The 22450-nt window shown below is 33.8% G+C and overlaps 1 protein-coding gene across 3 annotated transcripts in view; it reads left to right on the plus strand.

Annotated features, from left to right (window-relative positions):
• Positions 1 to 5871: 5871 nt before the first annotated feature.
• The window catches only part of PCB (Pyruvate carboxylase), a 74558-nt gene continuing 57979 nt past the window's right edge, over positions 5872 to 22450 (plus strand). For 2 of the 3 annotated variants that reach the window (XM_089642378.1, XM_089642381.1), the window contains exon 1: positions 5872 to 5975. The gene's annotated coding sequence lies outside the window, so the exon portion shown is untranslated. Of the gene's footprint in view, positions 5976 to 19144; positions 19372 to 22450 lie in introns of those variants that run through there. The other variant, XM_089642379.1, reaches the window with a different exon arrangement.

The following is a 22450-nucleotide window of genomic DNA, read 5'->3' on the forward strand; positions in this document are numbered from 1 at the left end:
CGCAGTTTAGCGTTATTTCACTTCAAGTGCGCTTTACTATAACAAACTTAAAAATAGTAATTTAGTATCAGTGGTCATCTTCTAAAAATTATTTCTACAGTGCGCCTTACCTAATTCAGATCTAATAATGTAACACTAAGGACGGGTTGTTTCGGAGAATTTGAACAATTCATTAAATTTCAACGTTCATTTCTGTGTACTTTGAAAGTCTTATTCAAGTTCTGTTATTATATCATCATAGGCTAGTTGCATGACAGAACTGAAATAATAATAGAACTTGAAAAAATCTTTCACAGAACTGGAAATTTAACTTTGAAATTTGAAGAATTGTTCAAATTCTCTGAAACAACCCGTCCTAAATGTACAATTTATACTAAGCAATTTATACTAAAAAAAAACAAAACAAAGAATATATTAGACAAATAGATAAGGCGATACAAAATATCTTTATCCAGCCAGAGTCCGTTACGTCTGCACAAGCTTCTAAAAATTATTATAAACTTTACCAATTTTCTGTATTTATTCAATAAGTCATGTTCGTGGTTAAGGGGGTATTTGCAAAAACCGAAATAATATTTCGGGGTGGAGAGGAATGAAGTAAATTGGAACGGGGAACACGCTACGCACGCTATTCAACTCAGTTCGAAGTCAGAGCAGCGATGAAATCCACTAGATGGTACCCATGAGTAAGGTTTGGACATGAAATGCTTAATAATGGGCGTCTTTCAAATTATGTTTATTAAGTTGAATGTGCATGTTTTAGGTAAATTTCGATAGAAAGATTCGACAACGGCTAGAAATGATACATAATAACATAACGACTATCTTTAAGTGTGATCTCTTTTCTCAAGTGCCTACACATTTACATACTTATTTTTTGTAAAATGAAACGTGCTCTCACTTCAAAGCCATCTCGGATACTGAAGATAAATAACTTGAAGGATACAAGGACCAATATCTTAGTATTGAAAAACTGTTTTTATTTATTTAAGCATTGTTTTAATGCTTTTTTAAATAATTTTATTCTCTAATCGTTTAGACGACATTGACGTGGTGATAGTGTATATATTTAAAATTCTTTAAAGGATATAATCGAACTTTAAGGTATTTTTAGAGGTTCTGTAAATATTTTTTTACGCAATTGTTTTAAACGTTTTAATACGTTTTGTTTTCTCATTGTTTAGAAGAATAAATTATTTATTCAAAACATAATATTATTTTCTAATAAACAATATAGAAATTTCTAAGAACTGCGTCAAAAACCGCAATTATGCTGCGCTTGCGGTAACATCCACTTAAAAAATAATTTTTTGTAAAAGTTCCCTTTTCAAAGTGATTTACAGATTCACTCACTGTTTAGTTTGTAACTCAAGTATATTGTTTAAAAAAAAAATCTTACTATATTTTATCCCCAAATAATAATCAAAAAGTATTACAAATCAGTATTCTTTTTTATTTAAATCCTAAATATATTTCGAATCGAGTCGAAATACAACCAGTAGAAACTAACCTTTTCACAACACTAGTTCAACTGGCAACACTTTATTTTGACATAACGTTTTTTATTCTGCATTGCGCAGGTGCGACTATTCGAAACAACTTCAGTTTAGTGAGTTTAGCAGGGGCATTTAACTAAGCTTTGGCCTTGAAACTCATTTGTAACCGCCACGCCCACCTCAAAATTCTTATAGAAAACGAATAATATGGCTAAAAGCTCAGATCTCATTGGTGAGAAAAGAAGGATTGGTTTGATATCTCGCTCTCTACCATAATGACTCGTGTAACAGAAAGAGATGACGGAATTTTGCCTTTGACAGTTTCAAATCATTCAAACAAAATGAGTGTGGTTTATTTATACACGCGGGTTGTCATTTGTTGCCGAAATACTATCATTTCCGTCGAAAATATTGCGTGTTAAAGTTGTTCGTGATAAAAATACAATATAAGCCAGTATAGTGTTAGCGAGTTACAAACATATATTCAACACCTACGTAAGTTCAAGTTTAAAGTGAATTGACAGTTATTCGTTCGGTTTTTTGAACAATGCTTCATACTTGGCATATGTCTTCCTCCACAACGTATAAATGTTATTTATTATATCGATAAACTTATTCATGTTTTTGATTAGTGTTATCCTGTATTATCTTATTGTTTTGGTGAAATTAAAGATTTTTAAACATATGTAACCATGAGTTCATGAGGCTGAAAAATGTCGGAATTCTTCGTCATACTGTCGGACAATCATGTTTTGGAAATTTTCTTGTCATTTTGGGTTTCTTCTTCTCAGATTAACAAGTTTCATCTCAAGGAAATGCACTGTAAAAGTTTATTTTCTTAGTCAGATGAACCTTGCCCCTGGAAAACATTTCGACATTTTTCTGCTTCAAGGACATTTTTATTTTTAAAATATTTTTTTGGGCTAGTGAATGAATGGAGTAGGCCGAGAGCAATTATATTGTCTATGGTTGCATCTTACTTTTAGATGACCTTGAGTTTTTTCTATCTTGTCTACTGCTCTTTTCCGCACGGTAGGTACTGCTTGTATATCTGTGGTTAAGTACTGTATAATTCTGTTGTATACAAAACAGTGTTGCCAACTTAGTGGATTTTCCACTAAAACTGGTGGTTTTCGTACTTCACTTAGTGGCGAAATATTTCATTTAGTGGCTAGTGGATTTTTCTAGTGGTTTCGAAAATTTTTGTTTCATTACTAAAACTACAATGACTCAGCCACTTATATGTTTAATCTTATACATTCTTCGTTCTACTTTCTTTAATTTTAAATGGAATTTACGTAGGTATACTGTGTAGGCAACACATCTTACTAAAAAGATGCGCAGTGTATATGGGAATCCCCATGTATTTGTACATGGGGATTCCCGTAAAACATTTTTCAGTCAACTCTTTTATTGAACTGTTCCGAGCAGCTCAGTTTATTGATTTATTGTGTTATCATTTATCATCACGAGTGCGCAACTATGTCGAAACCACAATATACGCAACATTTTCGGGATTCTTGGCTTCAAGATCCACATTTAAAAGATTGGCTACAAGTTATTGAAAGTACCACGGGTCAACTAGCGAAGTGTAAATTTTGTGGAACAACTTTAAGGAGTCACTATGGAGACTTAAAGTCTCATGGGATGTCAAAGAAGCATCTACAAAATAAAAAGGTAAACAACTGCTTTTTATTAATTGCTTATTTATTGGTCAGTTTTAAGTTTTACACAAAAAAAGAATAAAGCGTTAATCTACTCATTTACTTAACGCTTTGTATGTTTTAATTTTTTTTTATGTAGACAGATTTTCGTTTTTATTTATTTATTTTGACATCTTAATTTTGATAAGTGAATGGTTTCAGGTTATAATTGCGCAGCCTAAAATCCTGTTCAAGCCCAAGCCCATTGGAAGTAAAAAAAAGGAAGAAGCCAGACTTGCATTATTCACAGCCATGCATACTAGCATACGTGTAGTTGACCATTTAGGAGAGGTAATTAATCACAATCATGAAAAAGATATAGAAAAAGTTCAACTGCACCGTTCTAAATGCACCTCGGTTATAAAAAATGTGCTAGCAATGCATTTCACTGACGTCCTAAAACAAGATTTTAAAGATCAACCATTTAGCGTATTAATTGATGAATCTACAGATATTGCTGTGCATAAATACTTGGGTTTGGTTATAATTTATTACAGTAATTTACACCAAAAAATTGTTTCCACGTATTTAGACCTCGCTGAACTGCATGAGTGTAATGCTGAAGGTATTGTTTCTGCTATAAAGAAGACGCTATTACGATTCGATCTCAGACTTGAAAATTTAATGGGAATTGGTACAGATAACGCTTCTGTGATGGTTGGAGTGAATAACGGAGTCTATGCCAAATTGAAAGAAGAGGTACCACATCTGATATTGGTGCGTTGCTTGTGCCATTCCTTGCAACTGGCCGTTTCTGCTGCTGCAAAAGATTTTTTACCAAGAAATTTGGAGTTCTTAATAAGGGAAACATACGATTGGTTTAGTCGCTCGTCTTCCAGACAATCGCTTTATAAAGAATTATACAAAACCATCAACGATGGACAGAAACCGTTGAAAATAGTTCAAGCATGTCAGACAAGGTGGCTTTCAATAGAGTCCGCTGTATCGAGAATATACACGCAATGGCTAGAGTTAAAAACACATTTTTCCATAGCTAAGGTGCATGAAAGGTGTCACACAGCTGAGGTATTGCACTCTATGTACGCGAACGAGTTAAATTACGCATATATTTCGTTTTTATATCCAATATTAATTGAAATAAACAGAGTCAATAAAATGTTCGAGTCTAAAGATACGGACCACACCAAATTGTGTGAAGAGTTGACCGGCCTGATAGATATGCTTGTCTGCAAGATTACGTTGCCTACAAATAAAGTTGATATTTTCACTCAGAATATTCGATCATTCTTGGATCAAAAATGTTATCTTGGATTCCGATTTGAAAAACAAATAACGGAAATGAAAGAAAAAGGATTACCAAAGGAAGAGGAAGAAATGATGCGGCATCGGTGTATAACGTTTATAGTCAGTCTAATTGAAGAAATAAAAAATAGGTTACCAGAAAATTTGCACTGATGAAAAAAATTTCCCGAATAAGTGTTGAACAATCACTTAATCACAATAAAGAACCACTAATTGACATAATGGCTCAGTTCAATAAAAATGCAGAATATATAGCAAGAGTCGATGATCAGTGGCGTCAAATTCATTTATTGAAATGGAATGAGACTAAAAACACAAAAAAATTTTGGAACGAAGTTTTGAATTTCAAAGATGCTCAAGGAGGGTCGAGGTTTAAGGAATTAGCAACTTTTGCGATTAGTCTCCTAATACTGCCTCATTCTAATGCCGATGTTGAGAGACTATTTAGCAGTATGAATATAATAAAAAACAAACAGAGGAATAGAATGAAGTTAAATCTTTTAACTGCTATATTGAGAGTACGCTGTGGTTTGAGGTTAGAAGGAAAATGCTGCAATGATTATGAAATTCCAGTAGCCGTTGTAAATCAAATCGGTACCAAAGAGTCATATCAATCTGAAACTGACGATTATGGTGCAGGCAAAAATGATTCGTCTGAAGAAGACGACTTAATTTAGAATTAGTCATTTCTTAGTTTCTTTATCTTTAAGTCTACTACCTATTATATAAATCTTGCGTTCTTTCTTACATATTATTTACTCACCAATTACAATAGTTTTTGTTACAAACTTACATGGTTCATTAATTTATAATGATTTTTTAATTTATATTATGATTTTTTAAACTTATCATGATTTTTATTTTAAAATTTATATACGATTTTCTAACCTTACTTATTACTTAACCTTACTTATTAATAGTCGTTATTACTAACTTAAACGATCTTTTAATTTACGAGTACTATTTGAATTAGAATTCCCTCACCAAACACAAAGGCATTATCTCTTTATGGTGAGGAAAGGCAATTTTTTGTTTCTTTGTTAAAAATTTATGTAACTATGTTATGTAACGGATGTAACTTTATATGTATTTTAATCAGTATTGCCAAAATAAATAAAAAAAATAATAATAATTGAATAATTTTTATGTTGATTTACCTACAAATGTTATGTTGGTTACCAATGATTATTTTTGTAATAATAAAGGAAACTAATAATTTCTAAACTTGTTTTCTTTCATTAAAATTTTTTTTAGTGGATAATTTAGCGGAGAGTGAGTGTAGTACTATATTTTTTAGTGGTTTTCTGGTGGATTTAAAGGTTGAATCTGGCGGAAACCTGGTATAACTGTTGGCAACACTGATACAAAAAGCCCGAAGATATCGATCTAGAGAGTGGTATATTTATGGAGTTTAGTATTGAAGGTCGGCGCGTTGGTTCGGTTGCTGTTCGTATTTTCGTTGTAATTTCAATAATAAATACGTCAGATTGTCGGATGATAGCAATAAAACGAGGTAAGGTTCATTCAATTACCATTTAATGACCTCTAAGCCAATGTTATTTAATTCATCTTATTCGTGCTTTGACCTGAAATGCTATTCAACTGTCGGCTGACTAATATTCAACATTTTTAAGTATTATTATTCAATCGTTATGTATTATTAAAAATAGGTTCGCGATATGCATAATTTGCGCAATTGGTATTTTCTAGTTTCCTAAAATCTGTACATGTGGCGTACGACTCATCTTCATTCATTGGCTGGGCAAATACCGCACAACTATTCTTAAAAAGTTCATTTTTATTAGTCTTATTTGCGATTCAGTTGTAAAACGGCGTAAACAATTAGTTTTTTTTTTATGAGCAAAACTTTAAACGTGGCTGATCATATAACAGAATATTGTTAAAATTGCTCGTTCAAGTTATGTCTACGTAATTTTAATTACTTATGTTAAAATAATTCACGTATGTATATCGTGATAAATACATTCTATTATGTTGACAATTTTTATTTACATTTTCGACGTTGTGATTGAAAATCGTGTTTTTTTTTATTGACCAAAGAAAACTGGTATTTTAGACTTCATCGCGAATAGATTTGTATTATAAATATATACCGTTATTAGTATTTCGAAAATATTGAAGTGATGTTTATAAAACAATAAATCTGAATCTTTTTTCGCACTTGTGATTTAAGCGTAATGTACGTAAACGTTTGAATTTTCATCTTTCTATCAGAATAAAATAAATGTTAACTTTTTTATTACTTTCATAGTTTTTAGATACTGCACCGGTTATTATTCTGAAATTGTTATTAGTATGAAATTCTAATAGTGCGTCCTTTACGTAAGTCATTTACTGCTTAGTATATATTTATTTATATTTGTGGTATACGTTATCTAATAATGTACATTGATAAATAATGTTAAATCTTCCACCTTTATTTCGACCTTGTAACTTTTGCAGGATTTCTAGATTTCAACAATTTATTATGAATTATTCATGGAAGACGATATTCGCGACTCAAACGTAAATTTGAAACGGAAAAGATTCGGTCGCATTTAGGAAATAGAAATTGAACCCAGGACCGAACCCAGTGACGAAGTTAGTAAAATGAAGAATAGGAACAGGTGACACAAAGATAGAAGATGGAGACTCTGCAGCAAGAATCCTAGGTAGTGAAGAAACTGGACCAGCTGCTGCAGCGAGAGAGTCCACCACATTATCTCGATTTTCTTAACGCATATTTTTATGTATGATTGCAAGATTCTTCCCGAACTAAATGCAACCTACGAACCTAGATAGTGTATTGGATAAATAAATCCATTTTTATTTTAATGTGTAAGCCTCATAGAGCAAAGTCTCGGCAATACTTAGTTCCTGGGTTCAATTCATAATGCGACCGAATCTTTTTCTGTTTTTAATTTTCGTTTGAGATTCGCTAATTGTCTTCAATGATTAAATATTACAATTTGATGGTTTAATCAACAAAGTAAAATATTATTTGAGATTTTAACATGAAAGAAAAGTTTGTCTCCTTGATTGTATTCTAGTCTGTTCTGTTGTAGTTCAAACTTACCTACTTTCTCCTAAATATTAGAGGAAACTAGTTTTATTATTTTAATTTATTGAAGATATGTTTTATTACTTTTCAATGGCCACTTTCTGTATCAATCACAGACATAGGAATTAATAGACGAGAAGATAATGGCGAGGGGTAAAATCAACTGTTGAAGAACGAAGGGAGTAAGGCTGACTGTGATTCGTCAATAAATCAATCTGACAGTAAATAGGCATCTCGCATTATAATATCACCATTTAGTTCTTAAAAGTAAAATCTGCTTTTGAATGAATAGACATTTCTACATGGGAGCGCAAATTACTCGCCACGTTATGAACTAATTTGCGAAGTCCAAATTCGGCAAAGTAAGGCAGCTTCTATTTTCAGAGTCGTAGTTAGTTTCAGAGTATTTAGTTAAGACACTTTTACAAATGTCTCATAATTTACTTACCCCAGTAAACAACGATGAGCACACTTGAGAATCGCTACATTGTGATGTGATAGTATATGTTTCTAAAACTGATCCATATAATACGGTGTGAATAAGCTTAAAATAAAGTAAAATAATGCTTACTTATGGAATGTAATACGACAATTGGGTTTATTCTCTTTTTCACATCTATTTTTACAAGTTTTCATATCACAAGTCAACATTTTGCCGTGTTATTTCGTAAAATGAACCGATGATGCCTCGACCATAGTTCGCACAAGAATGATGACGTCACGTTTTCAAATTTCACTTGAGGCCATATGCGAGCCCAGCCGGCTCAATGGAACCGGTATGGGGAGTGGGGATAATACGCTTTTAATCACTTAGGGCAGGTCTACTAATATTCATATGTCTATGGTATCAATTAATCGCTTTTAACACCACAAAAATATTTATAACCCATATATAATTACATACTATTTTGTAATCATTCACAGGATTCGGTTACAGCTATTTTGTGCAATTATTTTATTTATTATCAATTATTTTATTTATTAAGTTTTCTATAGCCATTTCAACTTTTAGAAAGATGAACAATAATACAAACCGATTCCTCTCAAAAAATATTAAAATTATTTTGCTATACCGTTTGCGATGTTCTGCCATTTCCACCATTTTTTCTTCATAGACCAGAGGTTTTTGTTTTTTATACAAACTTTTATTCCGAGATTGATGAAATTTTGCACACTTGACCTTCGAAACAAGGGAAACACTGTCTAAATGATATTTCGACAAACCACCCCCATCTCCCTCCCACTCCTTGAAGCAAAATAAAACCTGGGCCAGCGCTGGGTTAATTGACTAATGGCTGAGGCCAGACGAACGTAATTTTGTGAATTGCGTTTTTTTGAGTCGCGTAATTACACGAGTGGGTCGCCAGCAGACTGCTCATTTTGCGTCGCCGTCTGGTACAAACCGGACTTTTATATGAAATTACGCGACTCACAACTCACAAAATTACGCTCGTTTGGCCTAAACCTAATCGCTACTACCTAATACCTACTGTTCATTATTTTTATCTGATGTTATTCTTGATAGGTATCTTAATGCGTAGGTACGATTTTTTCACCGTAATCAAGTAAGCCGTTCTAATCCTTTTCAAAAGCGTTATCTACTATCTACTACTTTTTCGTTTATTTTTATATTTAGGTACCTATATATCTTTGAGTCGATTCAGAAATAACACTTAGTTATTCTCGCCCGATTTTCAAGGTTATATTTATTAATTGAAAAATTTACGACAAATGATGTGATTACCGGATATGACACTGCGAGCTAGAAATTGTTGCGTTAACTTATTATATAATATATATTCCTGAAGGGGCCGTGTTTGGGTAAAAATCCGCCCTAGGCAAAAAGCGGGAGTTGGCGCCATCTCTATTTGAAACACTGAGAAGAAAATACTATTTTTATTGTAATATTTTTAAATGAATGTGGAAACTCCATACTAATCATACATCCGTTTTATGTGAATACCGCCCGAGAGTCCCAACTGCTCCCAACCGTCTGGAACCAGTTAGACTAAGCCATACCCAATGGAGGCTGATGATATTGGGGAGAAGAGGAAGGTGGGGGAGTACTTGGCTACTAAGATTTGGTAACCAAAAACAGCTAAAGCCATTTCAAGCAAAATTGTCTGAATGGTAGTCTTACACGTGCCGCAAGTATACATATATACATATAATTAATAAATTGTGAAATGATACAAATTCATCAAATAAAACTTGCGCACGCTGGGATTTGAATCCGCTACCTTCGGATTGCTAGTTAGCCTTACCCCTCGACCACGGAGGTCTCCTTACTAATTTATGTGTTTTAAAATTTACACGACTGATAAACAACAATTTTCCGTACATTAATGGTTGTTTAACGGTTGTGTAAAATTTAAAACACATTTATAAGAAAGGCTCATATTCTTAAAAATTTAAGCCAAATGTTGCCCCCCCAAAAAAAGCCGCCCTAGGCAGCTGCATAGGTGGCCTATGCCTGAATACTGCATTGATTCTAGATGGAAAAGGCCGAACGAATTTCATAACGCCTGACCTCAAGATTTCCGCTTTATTTTGTAATAATATTATTAAACTGCAGTTTTAATCACAGGCTGAAGATGACCTCTTGAAGGTTGCAAGCTTTCCTGACCTATTTTATTTATAATATAAAAATGTCGCTTAGTGAAAATATAAATGTTACACTGTTCTGATAGTACCCCCTAAATACCCACTATTAATGCAGTAGTACTAACTCTGATAGTACCCTCTAAGTATCCCCTATCACTGCAGTAGTACTAACTCTGATAGTACCCCCTTAGAATCCACTATAAATGCAGTAGTACTGACACTGATTGTAATCAGTGATAATAATATCCTGCTGAAAAATTGTGATTAAAAAACGCACGATAAACGAATTGTTTTTGTTTACGGCATTCTAAAAAAATGACGCGTTTTGAAGTTCGAATTGTAAATAAGCCACTATTATTATATTAGCGTAGACCCGTGAAAAATCACGGGATATTGTAATTATTTTAGGATTTGTGAAGCCTACAATATTTTCATCAGGATCAACGCCTTTTAAAAATAAATACTGTCAACTTTTTTTAATATAATTTTTTTTTTTGGTTTCGATAGTGCGTTTTGTAATCCGATGTCAAAAATTATCAGGTACTATTTGCAGGTGTCATGGGGCGTGAAAGGGTTCGTATTTATTTATGTCGGCAATTTTGAATATAATTGTATGTAAAACAACGGAAACTTATCTAGTTTGATGCAATTTCGCAAATAATATTATACTATACATATGTACATATTTATTATATTTTTTTATTTAAAAAGTCGTATTTAGGCCGGAAATGGTGCAAAGCGTACTTCGCGTCGGTCGCTTGCGGTAGTATGTAAGTTAATCAATTTAGGTACCACCGCCCCGGGAACCTTTTGTTGGATAGCCAACACCTCTGCCATAGGTCACCCCAAGTGGTTCTCTACGTTTCGTGATTTAGAAGGGGTGCCCGGGAACGTCGAGTGAGGTGTGTTCATGATGCGCCCGACCACCAATGCGTGGCGTGCCAGATCAGGAGAGGCTAGTTTGGTGAGACCCTTTGACACCTCCAACTGGCCTCTCGACCCATCGCCTTGCACCCAAGCGGGAGGGATATATTCATATGTCCGTCACTCCTGGATACACTGATCCCTAGATTCATACCCATCCTTCATATCCTTCACCTTCCCAGAATTTTCTCTCCTTCCTTTCCTTAAAAAAGACCCTCCATACAGCATCCCAAAAGATTACATAGGCCCCGAGGGAAATTATTTACCTCAGGGCCTCCTGTGTGGGGTTAATGTAAAAAAAAATAATGAAGGCTTTAGTGCCACGCGTACGAGGACCATCGGTTTAGCTCGTCAGAGCTACATCGTCGATCACTATTTCCAGCCTTATATTCGGTCGCCTATTTGACCTTATTTGTTGAACACCTGAAGAAATAAATCTAAACTAACAAACTAACTAACCATCACGCCGTTTTCCTTTTACGTAATTATTAGTTTTGATTTTCTATATTAAATAGGTACCTACCTACTGTGGGTAAAAACTTGAACAGCTCTTAGAACCCTGCCATATTAAGGTTGAGAAGAAGTAACTACTTATAAGATCTACCGAAGTGTAAAAAAGCTTGATAAACCTTAATCCGGTATTTGGCTCTTCACAGATAAAACAATAAAGTAAATGATAATATTGCTCCACCCACATTCTAACTGGAATCTACAACGTGAATTATAGATTCCAGTTAGAATGTGGGTGGATCAATAATATTGCTCCGCCCATATTCTAACTGGAATCTATAACGTGAATTACACTAACTTGAGTGTTTACACTTCAAAATAGATGCCAACCGCAAAATACAAACAAACTGCTTTGAACCATTTAACGTTTTTGTGCAAAATTGTTTGAATACAGATTTTAAGTATTAATTTTATTGTAGTTTTCGTAGAATGGTGGTTTAAAAAAATCTATTACTATTACTTTGTGTACGGTAACACTATTTAATTAATAAATACATTTAATCATTAATAATACATGTTTGAAAACAGCTGTTGCGAAAAAGTTAGCGGCAATAAAGTGGAAATGTTTCCAACTCTTGTAACATTTGATTTAAAAATATTATTATTATGAAAATTTGAATGCACTATGTAATGTAATTAATTTATGGTTGTTTTATGAAAAATGGCCTTGATCGTTGATTTGATGATCGTCAACTAGTGTGTGAAATATAATGAATTCATAAAATAAAAATCAGATTAGGTAGGTAGGTACTACGTTCAAAGTTAAAATAAACGAAATAAACATAATTTAAGATTCAATATAAATCGCAAATGATTGTAAAAGGTTATCAATGTAATCTTTGGTTTATAAAACAATACTAGTCTTAATCTATGAAAACGATACTAATAATATAATGGTAGCAAAATATGTCTTAACTAGATTATAAAAATAAGATTTATGCATAATGCAATTTTATCGTCACAATACCATAATAGGTACCTACCTTTCTATGTTGTTTTTAATGTTTTGTTCAGGGTTTTTTTCAGGCGATGCCATACGTAGTAATGCAAAATCATGTGTTTTTGGTTTGAAAATTTGGTCGCCTAGAAATGTTTCAGATGCATGATTAATTAAAAACTGCGAGTAGAATACATCCTGGCCTTTGAAATAATCGAGTATTTTATAGATAAGTCTTTTTATAAGCCCAGAAAAAAATAATTTATAGGCCTATGAAAACTGCTTTAAAGTTCAAAATCTCCTACCTACGAACCTATTTTCGGTTATGATTTTATTGTATAATGTGGCAAATTAAGTTATTTATAAAATGATCGGAAAAAAATAAATATTTATGCCTGAACATCCACAAAAGCCATGTTTTTTCTTGCATAAATCAAAACAGGCGGATGGTGTTAAGCGGGAATTTAAACCTTATCACCATCTACATAAGGGTTGTTAATGATAGCGGCTCAATTTAAAATATTACACGACGTAGTGCATCGCCTTAATCTCTTTCAGTCAGATTTTTATTTTTGATTTGTAATCATTAAAATTTTCTATTAGCTTTATATCAGTGGGTAGGATGTTGTGGAATTTCGTCGCAAAATAAATATAATTTTTTTCCCGAATGTGGTTTTATGACCTGGAATATTTCTATGTCATTATGATTTGTTTGATGAATACGCTGTAACGTAACATATATTAGAAACATTAGATCTCAAGATCAAAAACATATCCAACAAGCAACCACAAACACAACATTTGGGCAAAAAAGCTTCCTATACTATAGTACTAAACTCTACAATAAAATCCCATTCTCATTCAAAACTCACAACAGTATTTTAACGTTTAAATCTAAAATAATAGGCTGGATACAAAACATAGGGAGATCAAAAATAGATAATATACTGACACCAAACACAGCCTGAAACCCAAACCACTCAACTGAACAAAAAACACCTTGTGATATATTTATTATTTTTAAGAAACAAACACTATTCAATATATTTATAATTACTTTTTAATATCCATAATTCTAAATTTTATTCATATGTAAATGAAATCCTCAGCACGGGAGATCCCAGTGAGGATATCATTATATATATATTTGTCACAAAAAAAAAATAATAAAACACTTATTATAATTTGTCAATAAATAAATCTGACAGTTTACATACAGACTGCTCGCTTTATGAATTACTAGTCCTTTTACAATGGCGCGCAAATTACTGAAAGCATATACTTAAATCGGGTAAACAAAAGTTAGGGTTTGATTCCAAAATTGAACATTTTGTTAAAATATTTAGTTAAACATTTTTACAAATGTCTTATATTTTACCCACCTCACTCATTTTTAGCGTCGCTACACCAAACGGTTCGTTAAAAAACGAACAATCATATTCTGCGCAGAAAGGTCCCACAATGGACTGCGATATAAACTTTTGCCTTGCTTTAGTGAACTTTATTTTTCTGCGCAGGGTCTAGTTATTTCAATGTGCGCTCTTCGGCGGTCAATGTACGACCGATGTCTATTTAAAGCATTCTTGCACCCGCTTGGTGTTAAATTTAATGTTAGGGCAAATCTATCAATTTGGATGTCTATGGTACCTACTTATATTGAAGTTGAATTATATTATTATTGTTATTATTTTCACACACTTGTGCCCCTCTTGAACCCTTTTGTGGGATTATGAATCGAGTGGGGAGAGGAAGGTTAGAATGAACCTGGCTATGGTGCTCTTTCACCGGGGCAAGAATGCAGGAATGGTTAGCAGTTTATGGTTATCGATTGAGCTGAAGACTGCAGGTCTGTTTTTAGGTTGACAAACCGGTTCGCAACTCGAGGGTATTATTATTATGCCTCAAAAATTATTGTCATAGTAACATTGAATTCACCCAAAAAGGAATGAAGGTATTTATATGTATAGTTCCAGTCGCACGACGTTAAATTTTCTAGTCTTATTAAGCGTTTTTTGCTGTTTAGAATTTCTTGGTTAATCCAACTATTATTTTAATTTCGTAACGTGATTTTGAACGTTTCAACTGTTTACCCATTTACATAATACTATTATGACAACAGTTCGCCTTATAATGAAAGTATGTATATATAATTAATTATCTGTCATTATTTATTTATTGGAAATAAGTTGCAGTAATATGCACATATCAACTTCGAAGCCTTAAAAGAAACAATCAGAAATTACCAACCATTGAACCTTAGGGCCAGTTAATATTTAAGTTCTGTGAAAGTTATATTCAAGTTCTGTTATTATTAAAGTTTTGTGAAACAACTGGCCACAATAGCCCAGCTACAAAAAATATACAAAATCACGGATCATTGACATTTTATTAACACACTTTGATCGGGTTATTTTTTCGCCGGCTGACCGCTGAAAACGGGCGAAAATAAAGGTCCCGCGCGAATTTGTGTAATTTGTTTTAAATCGCTATATCTTCTTAAATAATGGAAATATTTCAATAAAATTTTCTACATACTAACTCAGCATACCCAAGCTATAAAATTTCTAGCCGAAAACCAAGTATTATTTCTAATGCAACATAATAAATCGAAAACAAAGTCATTGTTGTGTCATTAGGGCTCAATTTTTTAAGTATAAACTAGGTTTCAATTTAATAAAATTACAAATTATTATATTTTCACCAAGCCCAAATCATTATAAAAACAAAAACAATTGCCACTTCTCTAGTATCGTCAAAGTAACACATTATTACCCATTGAAATACCACGTGTACAATTGCTCCTCGCACGGTACAGCGGACCAAAACCATCGGAACATGCTAATAATATTGGTTATTTTTTCAAATGAAATTTAAAATAATCACTTACGGTAGAATGCTTCTCGTATTGCTCACGTAATATTGTTTATTGTTTTTCACCATACACTATTAGGTTTTAGTTTCTAACCACTTTTATCTAATCAGTTTCAGTTCACGTCTAAAAATTGTTCATCTAATATTTGGATACGGTGTGATACTTAGTGAAACATTCCCCCCTATGAAGAGGGACGTCGCAAAATTGACACATATAACTCGTCAGACCTTTCGTTTTGTGCGCAGAACACACGCGACATTGTCTCTGGGGATATTTCTTTTTACCGCCGGTGACAATTTTTATCGCTTTATGTTTTTTCGTGTCCATTGATAATCTCCCTGGAGGATCTTTTTTCAAGACTTTCCTTTGTAATTGTGAAGTGGATGGTCTCGGTTCCTCAAAATTTGCATCAGTTTCAGAAATCTCGGTCATTATCCAATATTTGGCAACATTAAGTAAAAATTGTTTATAAGTCAGTCTTTTGGTTGCATTCAAGGCCTTGTAAACTTTGTAGGAATTAAACAGAGCACAATTCAATAAATACATCACAGCTCTCTTAGTCCATTTTTTGGTTCTTCTTATTATTGAGTAATACGAAAGATACTGATCTGCACGATCAACTCCTTTCATATATTTGTTATACTCAATAACACTCTGTGGTTTCCAGATTCGTAGTTTCGTCTTCCAATCGATATTGCCGCTTTCAAGTATGATCGAAGAATGTATAGTTGAAATCATTCTGACGTCCCTCTTAGATTTCCAAATTTGCAATAACACATCATTTTTTCGACGGAAAATACTTTGGCCTGGATTGAGTTTTACGTTTTTAAGGCATTCGGGAAAACCTCGATTAATTCGCATTGTTCCGCACGTTCTTATTTTATGTTTCAACAACACTTCACTAGTTTTAACGCTATTATAGTAATTGTCCATATATACATGATGCCACAAATTTAGGTATGGATTAAGCAATGTTTCAACTGTATCTATTAGTCGCTTTCCTTGCCCACAGTATATTTCCAAATTGCAAATATATCCCGTAGGGGCTTCACTAACCATTCGCACGAGAATACCATATCTAATTATTTTTGACGCATTGTATACTTTAAATGCTAGCCTTCCCCGCCACGGTATGATGCTTTCATCTAGAGAAAGCTCCCTTTGAGGCTTGTAAACAGAATTAAATTTTGGGATGAGATATGTCAAAACGGGTCGAATTTTTTCAAGGCGGTCGCTGGAATCGGTAATGTTTTGGTTATTTGAAAAGTGCCAAGATCTCCAAATTTGATTGAAACGATCACGGCTCATTGTTTTTGAAAATATGGGCGTCTCGATACATTGGTCTGAAGACCAATAATCTTGTCTCGTAGTTTTTTGCACTTGACCCATAAGCAGAATCAATCCTAACATTTTTTTCATATCTGGAATGTTTATGGGCTTCCACTTGATGGATTTGTTCGTTTGTTTGAATCTTGATTCATTTTGAGCATGGTAACGATTGCTTTCTTCTACCATCATTTCAAACAAATCATTTCCAATAAATAGTTCTACTACTTGCATAATACTTTTGGAATCAGCTGGTGTTACGCAAACACCAGGATGACCTAAAAATGATTCGATATTTGGCGGATTATCTATTCGAGACCACTCTTCTCCTTCTTGCTCCATATCACTTTCTTCAGAATCACTAAACTGTAATGGCATCACTGACATTCTTCTCCTACAAGGAATTTCTTCACTTCCACTAGATTCTTCACTTTCACTATCGAATTCAGGCAAATAATTACTAGAACAGGCAGATAAATTATCTGCAACGATTTCGTCATCACTTTCGTAATTTTCAGAATCCATTTTGAAAGGTTTGAAAAAGCTAATATAAATATTATCTCCTCAGAACACAACCGTACGACAATTTGCGTTTTAAAAACTGACATGCACTTGTCTTGTAAATATTTATTAGGGTCCGCCTAACTGTGTTTGCCGATACCTGCTTTTGTTAGTCGCGTCAGACACTGTGCGCTCGCTCGCACCTAGGAGTTGAGTGGGTGCGGAACAGAGATAGAGAGATTTGTTTCGGGTTTCATGGTCATAAAAACCCTCATTCCAAGAATTGAATTATTAGAATAACAGAATATGTCATCTAAATTACTTATTTCGTTGATCTTCAAATGAAATACCTATCAAGTGTCAAGTTTTAAATAATATAGGTCATTTTAGTTGAAATATCGATGTACACAAAAGACTCCAAGATAAATATTAAAAAAAGACTTGCATTACAATTTGATAATTATGTACGTATAGTTGGGACCTTTACAAAGAGATTGGTATATAATATTCATATAAAGACATCGGATAATTTCTTCTTTTCTGCCATTGAAATGAGGCGGGCGCAGAAGGTAGAACTACCCTTCCCGACGTTAAGCATCAATCGACCGAACGGGTAGAACTACTCTTCCCGATTAAAGTGTGTTAATATAATTCACATTTTCACCCCAGCTATACCAGTCCGAAGATGTCTATAGCAGAGTGAAACCGGCCTGGTCGCGATTTACAAAGCTTATACTGTTTCAGTCGTGGTGACGACTGTACTAGATTAGCTTTTGTTTGTGCAAAATATTAACAAAACCTACCATTTCAAAGCTTTTGTTAGTGCAAACCTACGGACTACATTAGACGAGACTTTGCTGTCATAATTATTCTATCTTCAAATTTCATCAATAAAATAAAGTCTGGACTAATATGGTATATGCTTTGTAAGCGATTTTGCACAAACAAAAGCTACTATATTACAGTGGTCATTCACCGTGACAGAAATGGTAAAGACTTTATACATGATTTTGCACAAACAAAAGCTACCATATTAAAGCAGTCACTCACTGTAACTGAAATGGTCCAGACTTTATATATGAATTTGCACAAACAAAAGCTACCATATTAAAGCAGTCACTCACTGTAACTGAAATGGTACAGACTTTATATATGAATTTGCACAAACAAAAGCTACCATATTAAAGCAGTCACTCACTGTAACTGAAATGGTCCAGACTTTATATATGAATTTGCACAAACAAAAGCTACCATATTAAAGCAGTCACTCACTGTAACTGAAATGGTCCAGACTTTATATATGAATTTGCACAAACAAAAGCTACCATATTAAAGCAGTCACTCACTGTAACTGAAATGGTACAGACTTTATATATGAATTTGCACAAACAAAAGCTACCATATTAAAGCAGTCACTCACTGTAACTGAAATGGTACAGACTTTATATATGAATTTGCACAAACAAAAGCTACCATATTAAAGCAGTCACTCACTGTAACTGAAATGGTCCAGACTTTATACATGATTTTGCACAAACAAAAGCTACCATATTACAGTGGTCACTCACCGTGACTGAAATGGTACAGACTTTATAAATAATTTTGCACAAACAAAGGCTACTGTATTACAGTCGTCACCGTGACTGAAATGGTACAGGCCGAAGATATTATTGTTACAGGCACTGTAAATACGCGGTCCGGTCCAAAATGAATCTGCAGAACAAAGTTATAAACATTTTTACTATAATAATATTGCCCCTGTACTTATTTATTCGTTCTTTTTATCACGCTCTGTAATCACTGGGTCAATATTTTCGTCAACAGAATAATGTGTTTACCGCCTTTGCCTGACGGGAATCACGTACCTAACTATATCGGTATAAATAAATGTAATCGTAAGCGTTGAAGTCATTAATGAATGGTGAACCAAACAAAATATTTCCTCAGTCTGTGTCAACAGCTGTGATCCTAAACACGTCTTTACAGATTGTGCCAACGAAACTATTAAAAAAAATGTTTCTCGATAAATAAAACTTAGTAGAACTTTATTAATCATTTATTACATATTGTTATAATCGGAAACAATGAAACTGGTATTTAGTGTTTGCGATAAAAGTTTCAAGTTGAATATTAAACATGCAATTTATTCAGTGACGGATTAATACTCATTAAAGGTAAGTTATTTGTTTTGTGTTATTATTAACCAGTGGCGGTACTCGGCGTTGCATGAGACTCGCTTGTAAAAATCTGTAATATAAAGAGGAAATGATAAAATGATTTTCACAGCCAAAGAATTATAGTGGTTTATTCTTGGGTATTATCCATCAGGGAAGATCGACACTAAAGCTGTCCGAAACGTTGACTTGATAATGAGGTAGCGCAACACGGCATAATACCCCGAAAATAAATCAATATAAAAAGGAGAATAGCTTATTTTGATAAAATTACCGAACTTCGCTTCGTTTCAACATAATTACCTACAACAAGCAACAACTATTTACGTCGGGGGAGATGGTAAAAGATGCATTAAAGTTACTATGTTCAAAATTTTACATGTTTTGAGGCCATGTTTGATGTTGTTAGTTGATGTTTACCAAAAGGTTCTACTTCAATATAAAAACCCAAACTAAGAACCTAGTAACCCAATTTGTGCATGTTTTTGCATCTCCTCCGACATAAATAATTGTTTCTTGTACTAATTAGGTTGAAATTTAACAATTGTTTCTAATGACAAACACTTTTGAAAAGTGATGTATATTCATAAAAAATATTTTTTTTAAAATCTTCTAAAACCTGACCTAGTTTATTTTTTCTTATCAATTTTCATAAGTCTTCTGATTTGTTCGGTAACACAGTTAATCAGCATAATTATTCAAATCGTGAAAGATTTAATATTTTGTAAAATATTTACTTTGCCGCAGTTGGAATTAAATCCAGTTCTACGTCATTATGGTAGCAATAAAACTCTATTGTATATACAGAAAAAAAATGAATGTCTATTTGTTTGTCGCGTACGCGTTCTTACACCATTCATCTGATTTCACTGAAAATTTCAATGTTTGTTCTTATTAGTGGCAGGGATGTTTAGATAGTGGTTTGAATGGTGGAAGAAGTCGGGGACGCTCGAGAAAGACTTAACGTATTATCTCTGCACTGAATTGAGATACGGAGAGGAATTAAAGTCGACATTATGTAGTTTTTTAACATCAACAGTGTGGATTTCATGATACTGTAGCGTCAAGAAAAATCGAGATTAACTCATTTATAATAAGCAGCTCGACGCTACTTAGGTACGTACTTGCAGGTACGTACTGACAGCCGAATGGTAAACAAAGCAACCTACCGGCAACAATACGATCGCGCAGTCGGTCTGGCACATTACGAGAACTCGTCAGAAGGTTCGAGTCTACCGCCTATGCATAATTGCCGCGCTGTCGAAGATTCCCGAAACACCCAGACTGTGCGAGTGCCTCGGATTTAGTTGCAATTCATCTACCATGAAGTGAATGGTAGAAAAAGTCTGGGATATACGAGGAAGATGCGAATCAAATAATTATTTGTGGTAAAGTTAGACGTAAGTGATGAACGAAGAAAGCGGTGTAAGGAGAATGTATGACTTGGAAGTGAATGGTTGAAGAGGTCGAGGTCGCCTGAGAAAGACATGGCATGATCAAGTGAAACAAATACTTATTACAATACAATAATATTATTTCTACCTAGTTGTCAAGTACCTCAAAACTTTATCCCAAAGTCCCCGAGCAACGCCGGGTACACGTCAGCTAGGAAATAAATAAAATCATAGCCAAGTTTTGTAAAAAAAATCTGCCAATATCATCTTACACTGGTAAACTGACCAGTTAACGATATTTCGAATTTGTTATCGAAAACTGGAAAAATATTATTATTATGCGTATGTACTCTGATATTAGTATTATTTATTTAAATTTGTGCACGTTTGCGTGAATTTCTGGTTGGTTTTGGTCGACGTACGGCCGCTGACTGGGCTGTTTTCTCTACCGCGTGATGCTATGATGCGTGCTGGTTGGTACCAGCACCAGCTTGTTTCAGTGGAGTGGTAGACCTTGACCCATTGTGGGAATTTCTCGAAGCGTTGAATCTATGTCTATAGTAGGCGTTGTTGTCTATCTATTCTCGTTGCCTGCCATTACATCTACGTCAGTTCCCATTGGTTCAATGCTCTTTGGATCTAATTGTCAGTCAGATCTTTCTGACTTGTTTACGTATTTATTCTGTCCCAGTAAAGATATAAGTTTCTATGTAGAACTCTTAGGCAATGTTCTATCCTTCTTGGAAATTGTGTTGAGTACCTCATACAATATGTATTACAAAATGTCCAATACAAAAACGTAAAATGTCTCAACACCACACAAAATATATGTTTGTCCAACTCTTTTTCTATGGATTATAATATTTTTAATAATTAGGTGATGAGCTGGTGAACTAGTGAGCTGTTAACACGTTTGTCGAACTTCGACACTACATTTCGTGTATGCGACATTTTATGCAACCCCCCCACCCCCAGGAAACAAAAATATTCTGGAGAAATTTTCTTTCTGAAATTCTCTAGCCACCCCCTCTCCCCCCTTGGATCTACGAGATTTTAGCTAATTTTTGGATCTTTTACACCTCACGCGTCACCTCATTTGAGGTGAGACACCTCAACACCTCATTTCATTATTTGAGTACCTCATACAATCGTTTCCTATTCAACACTAGTTGGTAAGGGTATTTGTCTTTTAAATACAGAACCTTCTTGCAATTTCCTATCTATGTAGTCACTTTCCTAGGTAGGTAGGTGGGTACTGAAAAATAATCTTTTCAGAAGGAACTTTTATTCTATTTCTACTTTTTATGTTTTCTTTGCTTAATTAGGCATTTATCTTTTGAATATAGAATGTTAAGTAGGTACTAGAGGTGGGTCCTGTAAGTACATTTCGTTACTGGGTACAGTGAGTACAGGTACAAAAAAAAATACCTGTTGAAAAATACCTGTTCAAAATACCAGTTACAAAATACTCCTAGTATTTTACTACATGTATTTTATACCTATCTGGGGACAGAAAGTAATAAATACTCAGTCCCAGTATAAAATACTTGTATTTTAGAACCTGGTATTTTGGAGATTTGTCAAAGTACAAAGTACCGCATGAAAATACCCGGTAGTACTTTTACTGTTACGATAAATACGCCTCCCCTCTAGTAGGTACTATCCTGACTACGTTCCTGGCTGAA

Source organism: Hesperophylax consimilis, chromosome 18 (assembly GCF_061612785.1).
Source record: "Hesperophylax consimilis isolate HC1 chromosome 18, BYU_Hcon_1.0, whole genome shotgun sequence".
In the NCBI taxonomy this organism is placed as follows: Eukaryota; Metazoa; Arthropoda; class Insecta; order Trichoptera; family Limnephilidae; genus Hesperophylax; species Hesperophylax consimilis.